The 17147-nt window shown below is 42.4% G+C and overlaps 1 long non-coding RNA gene across 1 annotated transcript in view; it reads right to left on the bottom strand.

The window, feature by feature from the left end:
- Nucleotides 1-293: 293 nt before the first annotated feature.
- The window catches only part of LOC145720773 (uncharacterized), a 79256-nt gene continuing 62402 nt past the window's right edge, over nt 294-17147 (bottom strand). Inside the window, exon 4 of the long non-coding RNA XR_014143990.1 lies at nt 294-2183. This is a non-coding gene — a long non-coding RNA (uncharacterized LOC145720773). The remainder of the gene's footprint in view (nt 2184-17147) is intronic.

Below are 17147 nucleotides of genomic sequence, written 5' to 3'. Positions count from 1 at the left end.
GTCCTGAGACTGGCTTTCTGCTGGGAAGGGGCTGGGTGAACCATCTGACCCCACCTTTTGCTTGGAAATGGAGAGCATCTCACCCCAGAGGAAGGAGGGAGGAGCGAAGGGAAAGGGCTGCAAGGCATATTCCTCCCCTTCCTTCCCAAGCAGAAAGAAAAGCTGTCTTTAATTAGGATGGGAAAGGAGATTCAAAACATCTGGCGGGAAAAGCGCTTGTTCTGGAGGGCCTTGGAAGGGGAGGGTGAAAAGAAGGGCAGCTGGGTGGGCGGTGAAGGCTCCGGACAACTGGCCTTCCACCGTCCTCTGTGTCCATCACTTCTTCCCCTTCACCTCTGCTTTGTGTCCTTGTCAGGCTGAGGCTTATGGCTGCCTTCTGCCCCAGGCTAAAGGGAGAAGTAATAGCAGTCCAACCCCGGGCAGCACAGGCCACAGCTTTCTGGGGGTCCATGGGTAATTCACACAATAGCACAGACCACCCACTGAGTGGGTACCCGGGGGTTCACAGCCTCTAGCATTCAGGCACCTAATCAGCTTGGGTTTGCCTGTGGAAAGCCTCTTTTTAACCTCATATCTATTAATGTGCCTTCCTCCTCCCTCGTTAAAACACTCTCAGGCTCCCACCTCCTCTACGAAGCCTTCTTGGATTCTCTGGGCAGAAACTGCACATACCTCCTTCCAAACCACACACAAAATGTCAGTGCTCTGAAGTTTCTGTTATTTTACTGTTGCTCACTTCGACTTTGGGTGGCTCGCCTTCCCCACCTGAGGCAGAGCCAATGACCGAGAGAACATTGGGGTTGCAGAATTAGCTTTGGCTAATTCCCTAGAAATCAACCTCCTATCCCTAAGACCCCAGGTTTTGAGTCACAAGGCACCAAAGCCTGAAGGCTCCTTAAAGATTACCTACTGGATAGGATTTACTACATTCCCCAAGAGGTCACTGCCCAGGGAGACTCTGATCAAGGTTCCCCCTGGGGGTGGATGGCTTGGGTCTGGCTATGGGGCCAGGGAAGGTCATTTCCATTTTCTCAATTACTGACAGGGCAGAGAGGTATGCTGAGTAGGAGCTGAGCAGTCCCCAGGAACTCTGCAACGATGGGCCCAGGATCTGTTTTTCATCAGACTCTTTCACTGGAACATGGTGGTCTCTTCCAGTTTACAGTTTGTATTGGACATCCCGACCCTAAAGAGTCCTTTGTTTCAGGGAGGGTGCATTCTCCATCCCACTTCAAGCCACAGAGTCATGTGCCATATCCCGAGGGAGGAGCCATTCAAAAGCACATGCTAAAGTTTCATCTTTGCCCTATGGGCAACTATGGCTTCCAAGGCTTCCAGCCAAGATGATAGTAATAAGTTAATTATAATTTTTAAACCTCGGCTGCTTCATGTATAGGAATTTAAATTACTGTAAAGTTGTAGCATCATGGACTTTTAGAACTGAAAGTGATTTTAAACATTGAGATCAATTTTTATTTGACACATTAAGAAACGACAGTCCAAAGAAGTTACACAATTTGTAAAAGGCGAAAGATTTATGCGATCTGAAGAGAAACCAGAGTATGAAGTTACACAATTTGAACAAGCTCGTACAACCAGCTAGGACACCTAGGTGCTAGTCATTCCTCTACAATGACTCCTGACTGTGTGCTGTTTCTGTGATATGTGGGGTCAGAGAACACACTAAGAGATGCTAGGCATGAAAATAATTAATGCAACTTTCAAAATAAATAACACCAAATTTAAGAAGACAAGACTTAAAGATTTACTGAAATAAAAATAGTTTTTCCCTTAGATATTTTTGATTGCAAAATTCTTCAAAAGTTCATCAAAGATGAACTTTCTTATTTTCTGGCTATTTCACATTTAGCTATTTCACATTTCTGTCTATTTCACATATAGCACATGTTCAGTCTTGCCAATTGAGAAGATAACCCACAATGACCCACGCTGTGTATTTTGAGGGTGAGCACATTTAACTAGCAAAGGCCCCACACTCTCATTTTCCCATTGGTTCTCCTGGGAGGGCACTGTGGGTAAGGAGAAATCTCAGGAGTTGTTGAAGGGCTGGAAAGGGGGCACGGGGCCAGGACCCCCCAGCCAAGTCAGGATACAGTGACAAATTGGTAACAGCAGCTCCTGGTCACTGGATACTTGTGCTATGCCATGGGCTCCTTGGGGACCTGGAGAAGAATGGAATTCTGTTTAAAGTGATGGCTTTTTCTGCCCCATTCTTGTATTGCAAGCCAGGAACCCAACCCAATGAAAGAGTGAAGAACCAAGGAGATGAGACTGAGCACTCTGGGAAATGGGCTAATTTTAGATCCAGAGACTGGGTGGAGATGAGATGTGAGGGTGGGGATCTGGGATGGGGGCCTCTGAAGATTCAAAGCTAAATGCTGGGGTCTAAGATGCTCCAGGAACATATGAGTGGGAGACTTTATAGGTCCCATGAGACAGGAATAACTAGGGGCATTGGTGATAGGCAAAGGTGTGTGAACATCTGGGAAAAGCAGAAGAGATCTTTCCAGCAAATTTGTAAATTAACTCCTTCCAGTCTCTTCCTCCATTTCAGAAGCAGAATTTCCCTGTTTGCATAATACTTTTACACAGATCCTTTTAGTACTGAAAGGATCTCCTCCAAGTAAAGCTGGCTGTAAAAATGATATTTCATGCTTCTTTTGGCATTTTAGAGGGTCCCCCCCCAAATCATTTTAATGTGAAGATTTGCTTGCTTAAAGTGTCTGGAAAGACGACTGGAGAAGTTCAAAGCAGTATTCAGAAACTTTTGAAGGCTAGTCTCATGGTCAAGGTATGAGTGGAACCTGGTATTCTTTCATTCCCTCACTGGGAAATTACAGCTGACAAAGTTTAGGTTCTTCCCCTCACCCCCACCCCCTGTTCTACAACAGTGAAATCCCACAGGCATGACCTGGTATGGAGCCAAGGTGCTTTTATAGCTTTGAAAAGAGCTGACAGTAAAGAGATGAGATGGGGAAATAAAATTCTTCCCTGGGAAAATAAACAAGTCCCTTTTATTATTGTTATTATTATTATTATTTTTTATTTAGGTGATCAATACTAATCAGATCAAGTTTATTTCAAGGCATGGAGAATCACAAATTATCTGGCTCAGAGTGATGATGCCTTTTGAGGAATGCTGAGCAGAGTCTGAGAAGTCAGGGCCGTATTCTGCTTGGGGAAGGGAACAGGAGGTGTAGGGAAGAGGAGGAAGGAACCCTCATTTTCCTGTTTCCTTTAACAAAATAAAATAAAATAAAATAATGTTGAGACACCCCTCTTGGGATGGTGAAAACTGAGGCTAATCCCAGGTGGATTAAGTAGCCAGGAGTCCAGGAAATTTCTAGTCCAATGACTATTTGACAGGTAGGGGATTGGAACTCTGAAGTCATTGCACTGATCAAACCTCTTCATACAGAGCCAGGAATTGGACCACCTGTTTGAGCTCACCTCTCAGCAACCTCCCCATCTAACCCAGCTCCCCCAGAGCCACATCTGGATCCCAGCTATGCTCAGATGCTGGAAGGGTTTATCACACCCATCCTCCTCCAATTGCTGGAGGTGTCAGGGGAGAGATGATGACCAAGGCAACAGAGGGACCCCCCACCTCTACCTCCTGGGTCACCCTTTCAGAGGAGGAACATATGGAGAATGAGGTTGAGAGTTTCCAAAAGGATACTGTTCATCCATCTCTTTATGATTTAAGAGACCATCCTAATACTACCACCCAGTGATCCTACTAGAAAGTAGGCACATCGAGAACTGGGACCTTCTCTATCTTGTTCAAACTGCATTTCCACTGCCTAGCCCATGCCTGGCACAAGTGGAAATTTGGTACTTGTCAACTGAACATGGGAATAGAGGAATAATGCCCCTTGTGGTGCAGTCTTCCTGGTAATGCTCATGCTCTGCATCCATCAGCTTTCTTTCTTCCATTTCCCACTCCTCTTTTCTTAAACTCAGCCTCCCTCCTCATTATACTTGGAATGCAGAGAGCATGTCTAAGACTGGAGGGGGGGTTGCTCTGCACAGGATTGCCCTCATTCCCAGGAGTATTGGTCTAATTGGGCCACCATAACAAAATACCATGGGCTGAATGGCTTAAAGAACAGAATTAGTTGCCTCATAGTTCTGGAGGCTGAAAGTCAAAAATAAAGGTTCACATGGTCTTGGGTTCTGGTGACACCTCTCTCCTAGGCTTGTAGATAGCCACCATTCACTGTGTCTTCATACAGCCTTTTCTGCGTGAGCACAGAGAGAAAGAGAGACAGAGACAGAGATATATCTGGTGTCTCTCCCTCTTATTATTTTTTTTAAATCTTATTTTATTATGTTATGTTAGTCACCATACAATACATCATTAGTTTTTGATGTAGTGATCCATACTTCATTGTTTTCGTATAACACCCAGTGCTCCATGCAGTACGTGCCCTCCTTAATACCCTCTTATTATAAGAACACCAGTCCTATTGGATTAGGGCCCCACCCTCACAACCTCATTTAAGCTTAATTACCTCCTTAAACGACCTATCCCCAAATGCAGTCACGCTGAGAATGAGAACTTCAACCTTTTTTTAATGAATTTTGGGGGGATACAATGCAGACCACAACACAATTCAGACAAGAGGAGTCTTGCCCTGGAGTCCCACACTTTAGAGGGCGATCCTGTATAGCCTCCTCTGGTTTAGCCCCTCCTCAGAGCAGGAAAAATCTGCAAGGTCATGGGATCATGCCCACCTAGAGCTGATGCTCCACCTTCCAGACCACGTTCTGGGGACATGGGACCTCAGAATTTCCTTCCCAAGGGAAGGCCATGCCTCTCACTCAGGCAGTGGCCAACGGGCAGCTATTGGTGGGGAACAGAAACACAACTTGGAACTGTTGAGATGGGGTGTCCATACCTGGTATGGGAAGGAGTCTGGGAAGGAAATAGAAAATGGGTAATTCAGGAGCCCAGGCCCAGGGTCTGGGGCTGAGGGCAGCTTGCCACAAGCCACCATATTGTGGCAAGGTATTCTGAGGAGTCTGAGGGTCCTACCTGCACCAGGCCTTCCAGCCTCAGTGTTCTTTGGAGGCCTGGAAAGGTCTGTGCTGGTGGAGCTGGTGGGTTAGGATACCTTGTAGACAGAGTTTGCAAAGCTTGGACTTGGGTAGGGTAAATAGAAAGCTTGAGACCGCAGCCTGGAGGCATCTGGATGGTGGAAATTGGAGAGGGGCAATAGGGAAGGGGTCAGTGAAGCCTCTAGTAGGGGATAAAAGAGTCCCCTGCTCCCCCTCCCCCATATATAAACACACACACACAAAATAAAGGTATTTTCCTGTGGATTTCTCAATTATTTGGAAAGGAGGAGAGGGTGTGAAAATGAGTATTGTCATTACAAAGGCCTATTTTTTGAGACAGGAGGATAGTTTATTTAATGCTTTCTTAGCTTCATGCATAGCTTTTAAATATTTAGATGTGATATGTGGGCCTCCATTTGTACCCTCCCTGCTGACATGGTAAATCCTATGAGTGGGCCTACCTTTATGTCCCAGTTTGCAGTTTGCCCTGGAACAGTTCCAGTTTATGACTGATATCCCTCAGTGTTATTAATACCACCACACTTTCACCCTCAAAATTGTCTTGGTTTGGAACAGTGAATGACATAGTCCCCTCAACTAAGAAAGACAACACTAACACAAGTTGGGGAATAGAACGGTAACAGGTTGGTCTAGAAGCATGAAATAGTTGGTCCAACCCTGAGTTGCCTGCAGGATATATAAGATATACAAGACATGATTCCTCCAAGGAGTTTGCAGATTATGCATAGGACAAAAGACTTACACTTTGCTTTCTCTGGAGAACAATACAGGGAAGTGCACAGATGGTGTTGAGTGCTTAATTAACCAGGGCCCAAATATATGGTGCAGATGATGAAAGAAATATGACTTTGTTCATAGAATTCTCCAAACTAAGGTTTCCAGGCTGCAGCCTAGAAAATGTTGCGACACTAGTTCAACTACAGGAGTAATAATGCAAAAAGAACAAAAATATTTATGTATATCTAAAGCAATAAACAAAAGAAGTTCATGGAATACTCTTAGCACCACCCAGAGCCCTGGGGTCAAGAGCTGGGCAAAGGTTTCAGGCATTTTCTTTTCCTGCATCCAAGTCCTTATTTCCAGTTAGCACTCCTGTCACATCACTTCCTGAGGACAAGGAACGTGCAGAAGCCTGAAATCAAGTGAGAACCATATGGGCAGCTGCACTAACCTAGCTTCTGCCCCTGTGGTCCCTCAACAACCTTCTCCAGATGCTGAGGCCTTTATGTCTTGAGCTCATTAAGTCTCTGCTGCTCAATCACCTTTATGGCATCTTGCTCCATGTGTTGTTTTTCTTTCTCATGAAGCACCTGCCATATGAACACATCTGCCTTGTAGTTAGCTTCCCAATCCCAAGTTGGTAGGGAACTCCCAAGATTGACCCCTCTCTTCTTGTGCCACTATGGAGGGTAATTCCTGTTGAGACTTCTATTATTTTAATGATATTTAATATTAAATATTTAAGATTTTCAATTACATTAAATATTTAATACTTTTAAAAAATAGGTAAAAATAGTCTCATAAAAGTAATAATCAAAATGTGCAAAGGAGAACACAGTAAAAAGTCTCATCTACTGAGCTTCTCTCTAGTTTTGTGTATTTTCTTCCAGAGACATTTGTTTTTCCTTTTTTTTCTTCTTTCTAATCTTCTACCTCCTAGTTGCCCTTTAAACAAACACACACACACACACACACACACATGCGCACACACACAAACAGAAACATAGAAAAGTATTGTTCTGCATTTTTAAAAAATAATTTTAATTATAGAATGGTTTTAAATTTATAGAAAAGTTGCAAAAGTAGTATGGAGAATTCTCACAAGCCCCACACACAGTGTCTTCTACCATTAACATCTTAACATTAGTAAGGTACATTTGTCACCATTTTTGAACCAACATTGATACATTATCTTTAATAAAAGTCCATATCTTATTCAGACTTCCTTAGTTTTCACCTAATGTATTTTTTTTCTATTGTAAGATCCCATCCAGGATGCCACGTTACATTTAGTTGTCAGGCTCCTCTTGGCTGTACCAGTTTCTCAAACATTCCCTGTTTTTGATGACCTTGACCGTTTAGAGGGGTGCTGGTCAGGTATTTTGTAGAATGTCCCTCAGCTGGGATTTTTCTGATGATTTTCTCATGTTTAGGCTGGGGTTATGGATTTGGAAGGAAGGCCACAGAAATCAGACCACAGAAATCAAGTGCCATTTTCATATGAAAAGTACACGCCATCAATATGACTTAGCACTCTTGATTTTAACCTTGATCACTTGGCTGATGATGATCACCTGGCAGATTTCTCCACCACAAATTTATTCATTTTCCTCCCTTTCCGTACTGTGCTATTTGGAAAAAGTTACTCTATACCTCCTCCTTGAGGACAAAGTATCTGAATAAATTATTTGGAATTCTGTGCAGATTTGTCTCTTCTCCTGCATTTATTTATTTAAGCAGTCATTTATTTATGGCAGTAAGGACCCATGGATATTTATTTTATAGTTTGTATTGTAATCTGTATTAGTCAGCTCAGGCTGCCATAACAAAATACCACAGACTAGGTGGCTTAAACAATAGAAATTTATTTTCTCACAGTTCTGAAGGCTGGGAGGCCCAAAGTCACGGTGTTGGCTGGTTTGATTTCTGGTGAGAGCTCACTTCCTGGCTAGCAGACATCCACTTTCTCATTGTATCCTCATAGTAGAGACAGAGCAAGCTTCCTCAAGGTTCTTATAAGGACACAAATCCTATCAGATCAGGGCCCCTGCCTATATGACCTCATTTAACCTTAATTGCTTCTGAAAGACCCTATTTCCAAATACAGTTACGCTGAGAGTTAGAGCTCCAAATTATGAATTGAGGGGTGACACAGTTCAGGCCATAGCATAATCTAATACTACTTTATTTATTTTGTTCCTCAAATTATTCCAGTTGAGGCCACTGAGAACTCTTTCTGTTGACACCTGTGTTCCTTTGATACAATCTTACCATCGTGGGGTCTTTTGAGCACTTCCTTACTTGCTTTCTTTATCTAATAATCTATTTTAGAAATCGCCCTCTATTCAAATCTTTCTCATTTAACTTACAGTTATGGAGAATGCTACTCAAGAGTCATTTAACTAACCAGTCTTTTATTAATGGATATTTAGTTCAGTCATTTGTACTAGAAGCAATACAGTGATGGGTAACATGGTACAGATATTAGTATATTGTCAGATAAATTCCTGGATGATGAATTGCTGGGTCAGAAAGATGTATGTTTGTCTTTTTGATGGATATTGCCTTAGATACTATGAAGGACACTATGAAGTGTCCTTCAATGAGGTGGCACCAGTGGACATTTCCATAAGTAACAGATGGGAAATGCCTGTTTTCCCTCCAGGTTTGCCCATATCGTATATAATTAAATGTTATGATTTTTCACAGGTCTTAAAGGTCTATTGTTTGGATGACCCTAGAGAAAAATACCCCAGGGCTCACCTTGGTCACTCAATGAAATTTCTAAGAGGGAGTGAGATTCTTCTGGGTTCTGAAGTACCTTCACAAGAGAGCTCCACCTGGAGCCTTCCTGTGAGTGCCTTCCTGTGGGATCAGGTACATTCACCAGCTAACTGGGAAGTAAAATCCATCTGACCATCACAACCTCAGGATGGTGGGGCTGGATGACATCTCAGACATCACCTGGTCCAGATTCCTTGTTTTTGGTAACAGGCATGATGTGTCCAAGATCATACAGCTGGTCAGTGCCAAAGCCTTGGCCAGAATCCACCTCTTCCAGTTCTTTGTTGAGAGAGCTCTTCGTGATGCCTGCTTTCACTTAGAATCTAGCACCTTCTTTCAGTAAAAGCCTCTGGATTTCACTACAACGGGGCAGCCAATTAATCTAAAAGAGTGAGACCCATCCATCGAGGATTAAGTTTCCCTTGCCTAAAATAGGGAATTGCCTTCATGGGAGACCTGGAGTCAGAGTCTCCCAGCTGTGTGACTTGGGATAAAGTCACAGGATGTATGATGTTGGAATTCGTGTATGATGCTGACAAAAATCAAAGTTGTATCTTGCCTCTCTCACAGTGTAGGTAACAATGTCAAGTAAGTTAACATAAGTATGCCTGAAATTTGACTAATAATGGCAATGCTAGCAATGTTTTATTGCAATTTCTATTTGTCTTTACTGAAACAATTGCTCCTGGGTGGTGCTAGAAGGCAAGCAGTTGACAAGTTTCTCTTTGAGGGGCTCTAATCTCACTTCCCTATTCTTGGGCAACCATAAATTACATACATTATTCCCATCTTGTTTCTTCATACCTGCCCTCTCCCTTCCTGTTTTCTCCTTGCTGTTCCTCTCCTAGCCTCTTTTCCCAGGGTTACTTTGTGCAGATCACTTCCCTTCCCTGGGCTTCAGTATCCTGATTTGTATAATGAAGGGACTGCACTGGATGACTGTGAGTTTCCTTCTGGTCCTGAGATTCCATGATGACCCTGCTCACCATTTCTACCTTATTTTCTCCAATGCCAAATAACACAAAAATTGTACTCCCAATAGGTTGGGAGCCTAAGAGTTTCTTCCTTGCAGAAATGAGATGTCTATAAAAGTACACTTTTGAACACAATGTTGTAGCCTCTCTAATCCATTCTGGCCAGTCACCTCTAAAGTAATAGGATCAGTTCACAGTCTCCTTAATTAGAGAGTGACATTGTCCAGTAAGAGAATCTAAAGAAGGGGAGTGGCAGGGATCCAAATACATTACAACCCTACCAGTTGTTCAAATACAGCTGAAATGGTTGTTAAAATTGAAATACTTCTTTACTGGTTGGTAAATACTCACTGTCCCGAGGATCCAGAGTGACACCCTGTTCTAATCACATCTTATTCACCCACTCATGAGGGAGAGATCCACCCCCCCCCCAAAAAAAAAACCCACACAAAATAGTCTGAGATGACTGAACACATAACACCCAACACTGGGGAGATAAGATTCACAGCAGTGTATTAGTCACATACACTCCACACCCCAGAGGAGGACAGACATGTCTTACAGGACCACATGAGAGTTGCACTTGGAGATAGGGTGAACAAGCAAGAGCTATGTATGGCAGGTTTATTAGTAACAAGAGGGCAGGGGCCCCCTGGTTCATATAGGAAGATGCAATTGGTTTGTTTAAATACTTTTGTGGACTGGCAGAGAACTAAAACCCATTAGGTTGAAGACCTGGTGGAGTGCAGTTGGTCTAGCTGATAGAAGAACTAGCCAGGTGGGGAGCCTTTCCTGCTGAGTGTGGAGCATCTAATGAGATGTGTTAAGAAGAAGAGGATCTTAGGGTTTGACTGACACATCTTTTCCTTTGAAATATTAAATGTTAATAAAATTGGAACCTGAGATGCCTTGGGATTGAGATAAAGAAAATAGATTAAAATAACATGAGTAAGAACCTTTTTCCTGAAAAAGACTGGGAAGGTAAGAATGAGTTTATTGAGTAAGTAAATTTCTCTTTCTAGAGACACCCCCACAGGAGACTGTTGTAGCCAGGAGCAAAGTCTTCCTGGCACCTGTGACTTCAATGTGGCAAATCTGCCCTCATGGAACCCCAACACAGAGTACTGGGAAACCAGCATCTGCCAAGTTTCATTGCCTGGCATTTCCACTACATGCTTGCATGCATCTTTGTTTCTCAGGGAAGACTAAACGGTGGAGTGCTCTGGTCTGGAAGACAGTGGATGGTAAAAGTTTCCAGGAGGACAGGGACGGGCAGATTGGCTCAGCTGGTTAGAGCATGGTGTTAACGAGGCCTGGTCATACCCTGGTCCCCCACCATACCCATCCAGCAGTCTCCATTCTGGGATCACAGACTACACTCCTCACCAGAAAAGGAGGGGCCAAGAGAGAAAGAGTGTAGGAATAACTCCATGCAAAACCACCCTGTCTGATGAAAAAAGAATTCTCCTGATGGAGACTTCTTGACATCTTCTTTACATAGATCATCTCTCATTCATTTGGGGGCATGATCACATTGAGGCACTGTATCAGCTAGCTTGGGCCGCATAACAAACTGTCTCAAAAACTACTAGTTTAAATCAATAACCAATTATTTGACTCACAATTCTCTGGGTCAGCTGAGCAGTTCTTCTGGTCTAGGCCTAGTCAGTTAACTTTGCTTGAGTTTGCTTATGCATCTGTAATCAGCTGGAGGGTCAGCTGGGGGCTAATGATTGAGGATGGCCCTGTTCATATGATCTGATAGCCGCTGAGCTGCCCATCAGGGCAATGGGGGCCATGGCACTGCATGTCTCTTGTCCTCCAGCAGGCCAGCCTGGGTTTCTTCATGTGGCTTTGATGCCAGAAGACAAGCTCCCATGCATATTGGTGTCTAAAAGTTACCAAAATATTGACTTAGATTTATTTTAGAAACATAAGTGATAAAGGAGTATTACCACATTTTAAATAAATGATGGCTATTTTAATATATTAGGAAATGTACTAAGTGCTTTATATACATTATCTCCTTTAATCCTCTGAGGAAGGCAGTACAAAGCTTGTCTAAATTCACCCTGCTATAACATGGCAGAGCCAATATTCAAACTCCAAACTTAAACCACCATAACACGCAATTACAACTCATGCATTTGGGGAATAACATGTCTCCCCCAGCAATGCCACCATTGTTCAAAACTTTACTGGAATCTCATGTCAAATCCAGAGTCTTGACAACCCTGAGCCAATTGGACAGAATAGGAATTGCTTCCTGTAGCTGCTAAACAGGAATTTTATTTGGCTCTGAAGCAACAGATGACTAAGATGAGCAATCAAACTGGATATTTTTGGATGACAGCTGAAGAAGATGAGAGAGAAAGAAGATTCAGTTCAGAGATGGAAGGTGATGTGTGCCACCTAATCTTTTTAGAGCTGGAATTGGGATTTTAGCTCTTGTTCACAATGCCCAGTACGCTTAGTCTTTCTGAAACTTTGGGAAAATTCCCTCCTTTTTCCATTTTCAGTTATCTCCTCTGAGATAAGAAGCTTAGACTGTATGGTTTCCAAGATCCTTCCAATTTTTGAAATCTGTGATTCTACTGTATATTTTTCCTCAGAAGACACCATTTTAACTAAAAATAATGTAAATTTCTCACCTTCAAAATAAAGACATGATTTTGCTACTACCCCACTTCAGAACATGGAGGAGACTAAGGCGATGTTATTTAATAATGGACCAGATTCCTTTGGAAACAGGGATTTGAGGAGAGTGTAAACATTATACTCATGCGAGGAACTCAGACTTAAATGCTGAAAGTCTTGCCTCTCAACCTTCCATGCACTGTAAATTTTACCATTTATCCCCTGATTTTCCTGACCCAGAAAGAGGCCAGGTAAAGTTATATACGATACCCTTCTTATTTACCATTCAGATGTCTGAGGCTTCTTTTTCTTTTGGTCAAATCTGATTTGTATTTCCCCTTGGTTAATACCCCCAGAGTGCTTCAAGCTGTTTCTGCCTGAATGTTACATAAATAAAAGTGTGTAATATTGCAAGGATGAGCAGAACTAGGAAGTCAGCAGGGACTGAGACACTGAGGACAGGATGAGCCATTCCATTTCCCCACTTCCCAGACCTTGTTCTTGCCCTCCTGCAAAGCCTTAGGAAGGCCTCATGGGGGAGTTTGAACTCATTCCCACCCAATCCTACTCGTTCCAGCTACTCAATGTTTTACTAAATAACTCGGCACAGCTGTTTCTAGTTAGGTGTCTGTTTATGTTGTTGGCCTACGTGTGCTTGTGTACAGTGTGTGTGTGCCTTATCGCCTTGCTTCTCCAGCTATTCAAGGACCCCAGAAAATCCACTTGGGCTCATTTGGAATCCCAAGTGGAAGGAATCAAAAAGCAACATAATGTTCAAATTCAGGAAGAATTAACAAAGGCTGTATTTCACACAGCATGCTCTCTGTCATTCACAAATGCAAGGGAAGTTAGAATTAAAGAACAAGGATACAAAGATTGTGAATGTCTTCAGTCTCCAAAAGGGAAAATTGTACTATTGGCATAAAATTAAATTAAAACTTCTTTCTTTTTAAGGTTCATCAATGACTAATTTAAGACTTAACTCTGACTTTACCCATTGTTTTATTTATTTGTTCATTCATTCACTCAACAAACATTTATTAAGTCTCTCCCTGTGCACCATACTGCTCAAAGCCCTGTAGGAGATACAAAGATGTATTTTGCTCCCTCTAAGTGGAACATTGTCCCTCCAACCCAATGGGCTTGGCTAGGCTATGGAGGGCCTTTTGCACTCGTCTTCAACTTGAGACCAGTCTGAACATGGGGTGAAATCACCAGTGTCCCTGGCAAGGGAGGGACCTGATTCCACACCCAACACATCATCCAGAATGGTAGGCTTTTAACACAGTCTTATTAAATAGTGAGACATGTCTCTGTCTAGGTTTATATAATCAGTGCTGCAAAATTCAAATACTTTGCCTCTCCAAGGTCAGTCAGCAAGCTCAGTGAGATCCTATAAACAAGTTTGAAAGGGATTACTGTCTACAGACATGCTCCCCATTCTGCCAGCCATAGTTGCCAAATGGTGATTTCTATTTTCATTATCCCTTCTATATTTATTAGTTGACTTTTTAATGTAAGGAAGAGCTTTCCCTTCTGATCATTTAGTTCAGTCAGTGAACTCTTGTTTTATTCAACAGGCTATAATTCTTCAATATCATAACTTATTTTGATGTCCAAACTGTCCCAGAGCTTCCAATGGAAGCTCTTATAAGCTGGATTCTGTATTCTTTTTGACTTTTCTTCTTCATTCATTGGGCACGTTCTTACTTTATGAAACACAAGATAGTCTAGACTCATCTTTTACCTTCCTTCTAGCCATGGAATCAGCCATTTCTTCAAAGAGCCTTATTCCTTTTAGTAGAGAATGATATTTAGAAACCAAGATCTGGAAGCCAGGTGTGCTTATTACTACAGGGATTTATTGGCTTTATGCCCCTTAAAAGGACAGAGCTAGGAAATAGATGCATGTATACACACACACCCATCTACACCCACATATATCTTTATATTTATATCCATATCCATCTCTCTCTCTCTGTGTCTCTGTCTCTTTCTGTAATAAATGCCATGAATTCCCACTGAGAGCTCCAGTTCCAATCCAACACCACTGTATTCATTCATCTGTTCTTACCATGTTACTTCCTGTCCTGGAAACGAGGACACTGGATCCCATTATTTTTATTATATTTACTTATTTTATCATTACTAAAATTCACACAGACTAGATTCAGATTTGCTAATCCATGCCTCTGTGAAAAGGAAATCTCACTCTATAAGCACAACAATGGTTTAGAATTCTTTCATTGTTTGACCTGAACACCTACAGTCAAAGAATAATTGAATTAGTTCTCCCTTTAGCATAAGTTTAGAGCACCAGACTTACTTCCTTTTCTGGGTATCCCTTTGAGACATTACCCTGAAGCCTTGTTTCAGTTATCTCCAAAATAAGCTTTAAGTAAGTCTTTTCCTGGGGCTCTGGTACTGCTGCTGGAGTCAACACATGTCTCTAGGAAACACTAAGTAAACATGCAATGCATGTTTGTTTACACTCCCTCTCCTGAAGTTAATCCAACAAATAGATTATAGAAATATCTCTTTTCCCACAAACATACTTGCAAGTTTATAATAAGAGGGTTACCTCCTAAGGCTCTTCATATTCCCATGGCTTCTCTATCTATGTTTCAATACCAAAATCTTTCTTCTCTTTCAGGAAGATCCCAATTCATCTTCCCTATGGAGGCTTTGCAATACCTGTCCCCCGAAACACATAGCATTGACTCCCAAATGGACACCCATCGATTTAGAAGCTTGTTTCATATTTATCAAGTTCTCACATTCTCCATCTTCCATATTTAAAAATATTTATTTAATTAAATTTATGAGCCAGAAATTGAGAAACATATGGAGTTAAGGGAAGGAAAGAAAGAAAGAAAAAAATAGCCCATTCATTCAACTTTTCCCAGCTGCCATTCTTGAATTGGGAGATTTGGCTGAGGTCTCAAGTAATGCTGTGCAATAAAACTTCCATAGGATGCCAAATTTAGGTCCAGCATGAAAAGAAAACAAAATCCCACCTACAAGATAAACTGTTCAGTTTGGAAATGGGAGTTTTTTAGGGTCTTATATTAAACCCTCACAGTAATGGTTTCTGCAAGGGAGAAAATCAGCCTGCCTCTTGGAAGGTTTCCGAATGGGGCGATATACAAAATTTTAGAAAGCATTCCTTTCCCTGAAAGGAGATCTGTTTCTGTTGGGGGCTCTGGCTTCTCCTTTTTGGAAAGAATCCATTCTGCCATATCCTGGCAAGAGGAAGGAAGGTTGTACCATGCAGAAGGTGGGGTGGTGGTGGGGCAACTCCAGGTGTTGGAGACTTTACACAACGACTCCTATTCTTTGTTGTTGGGAATCCGTCTTTTCTCCAGCTCAATTCTCAAATAGTCCACCTTCTTCTGCAGGTTAGCTCTCTGGACTAACCCACCTGAGAATCTGGGTGGGCGTTTCCTTAATATAAGTAAAGTCCAAGACACGACAAGTGAAAGTGAAGAAGAGAATGAAACTTCCCACACTGAGTATTGTACAGTATCACATATAGTCTAGTCATTTTTATGTTATGTCTATATCTATGTACATGGAGATATATAGAGATATATCTATCTATCTATATATATCCATTTTACATCCTGGGAAACCCTCAGTTCCTCAGTCTTGGGCAAACTAGGGAACTTGTCACCTTGTGCTATAGAATTCTTCAAATAACAAGTAATAATTAGATCTCACACATTTTTATGCCTGAGCTAACATGCTTGGAAACCATATCTTCTTTCCTAGTTAGAATTTCTAGCTCATTCCAGGATTCCTCTGGCCTACTATCCCAGAGAATACCCCATGACTGCAAATCAATCCTAGCCAATCTCCTCTAAACAAGGAGCACAGCTGCTCCCTTCAAGACAAGACTCTGAAACTAGAGGCCTGAAGGACAGTTACTCAGGAGATCTGCCATATCAAATGATGATGAACCTGAGACAGCAAAGCCAGAGGTCCTCCTTATGGACCTGGTGCAATGAGAAGGAAAATGCCCCTCTGTGTTTCACTTTGCTGCTTGAGCATCAAAGTGTGGCAGTGTTTATATTGAAATAACTGTATCATGCACCTGGCCTGTGTTCACAAGACACACCTGCCCACTTGGATCTGGAAGTTCCAATTCAGGCAGCATACTGTGCCTATTTTCCCTACTTCCTTCTCATGATTTAGACCTTGGTGCTGAGTCTAGTTTTTAAGTTCAGACTGCCTTGTCCCTTAGAACAAGTTCTTTCTCAGGGGTCTCATTCTCTTGTCCTGTGATTTGTTCTCAGCTGGTGACACCCCAATCCAGCAGACATGGGGTGGGACAACAATCAGGAACCCCTCCCTTTGTATCTCCATGGCTGCATGGACACAAGGGGAAGGGGTCACCCATATCCACCTGCCAGGAGCACAGCAACACAGAAGAAAATTCATCTATAGCAGAGGGTAAGGAAGGAGGAGCTGGGGAGAGGGACTGCCGGTGGCATCCGTGCTGCAGCCCCTAAGATGGGCCAGAGTGTCTTACTACATGGCATTCTATAGCATATAACCATCATTTTGGTCAGTTTGGCTTATTACCATAGACTGGAAAGCTTAGACAACAGACATTTATTTCTCATTGTTCTGGAGGCTGGGAAGTCCAAGATCAAAGTGCCAGTGGAGATCTGGTGTCTGGTGCAGACACTTTGTCTGGTTTGCAGATGACCATCTTCCCCTTTTGTCCTCACATGTTGGAAAGCAGAGAGGGAAGCAAATTCAACTCGTGTCTTTTATAAGGGCACCCACGCCCCAATTTCCTCCTGAATGCCCCATCTCCAAACACCTTTGCACTGGGGATTAGGGTTTCAACATATGAATTTTGGGAAGGGCGCAAACATTTAATCCATAGCAACCATTCATAAAATGCTATGTTGAAAGGAGGTG

The sequence above is a fragment of the Leptonychotes weddellii genome, chromosome 3, assembly GCF_054177405.1.
Source record: "Leptonychotes weddellii isolate Sample4059 chromosome 3, ASM5417740v2, whole genome shotgun sequence".
Lineage (NCBI taxonomy): Eukaryota > Metazoa > Chordata > Mammalia > Carnivora > Phocidae > Leptonychotes > Leptonychotes weddellii.
The sequence above is the reverse complement of the archived record's forward strand: the minus strand, read 5'-3'. Positions and strand labels throughout refer to the sequence as shown.